Below are 1,084 nucleotides of genomic sequence, written 5' to 3'. Positions count from 1 at the left end.
ACAGCAGGGCTGGGGATGTGGCTCAAGTGGTCGCCTGGCATGTGTGGGGCACTGGGTTCGATCCTCAGCACCACATAAATATAAAATAAAGATGTTGTGTCCACCGAAAACTGAAAAATAAATATTAAAAACTCTCTCTCTCTCTCTCTCTCTCTCTCTCTCTCTCTCTCTCTCTCTCTCTCTCTCTCAAAAATAAAAGTACAGGAGAGCATGAAAATAATCATGGAACCCCTTTTGAGCATGGAGCAACCTAAGACTGCACAGATCTCAAGCCCAAGAAGCTGGTTTCTTGGGCTTGAGATCTGTGCAGTCTTAGGGGGCTCCATTTCACTACTGAATTATACCTAAATAATTAATGTGTCCTTTAATAGTGAGATTCACACACTTGGGTACAATTTGCCCATCTGGATGTCAGTTGTATACCAGTCCAGGGTGCAGGGGGCTCTGTATCCTGTGTGCTTACTGCTGACTGGCTGTCCTCAGTGTGTGTATGTGTGTGATATTAATGTCATGGATTTTGTGCTATATGTTTCTGGCATGTCCACCACCCCTGGAGGGACATCTTTTTTGCTATTTAGTCAGTATTCCAGAAGCAGAGATAGACCTTCAACCTGGGGTTATTCAGTACAGGGCTGGAGATTTTTAGAAATTTGATCAGCATTCCTTAGAATACAAATCTGTGGGGCCATAACCCTGAACAGAGGAGACCAAATTAGAGGCTCCAGGAGGTTCCTAAAGGGGAGTGGGAATGAACATGCAACCACAAGGGGGCGTACATTTATTTATTCTATTTCAATTAAAGCAAAAACTAAATCTTTGCTTTTTTTTCTTTATTAAAAAAGCAATGTGCGGGGTGGGGGGTGGGGTTTGGTGGGGGGCAGGGGGTGCTGGGGTTGTGGGGGGGCAGGGGGCACTGGGGTTGTGGCTCAGTGGTAGAGCGCTCGCCTAGCACATGCGAGGCCCTAGGTTCCATCCTCAGAACCACATAAAAATAAATAAATAAAATAAAGGTATTGTGTCCAACTACAACTAAAAAAATTATTTAAAATTTTTTTGTAGTTATAAATGGACACAGTACCTTTAT

Source organism: Spermophilus citellus (genome assembly GCF_964194105.1).
Source record: "Spermophilus citellus genome assembly, chromosome: 18".
Lineage (NCBI taxonomy): Eukaryota > Metazoa > Chordata > Mammalia > Rodentia > Sciuridae > Spermophilus > Spermophilus citellus.
Note: the sequence above shows the minus strand (reverse complement) of the source record.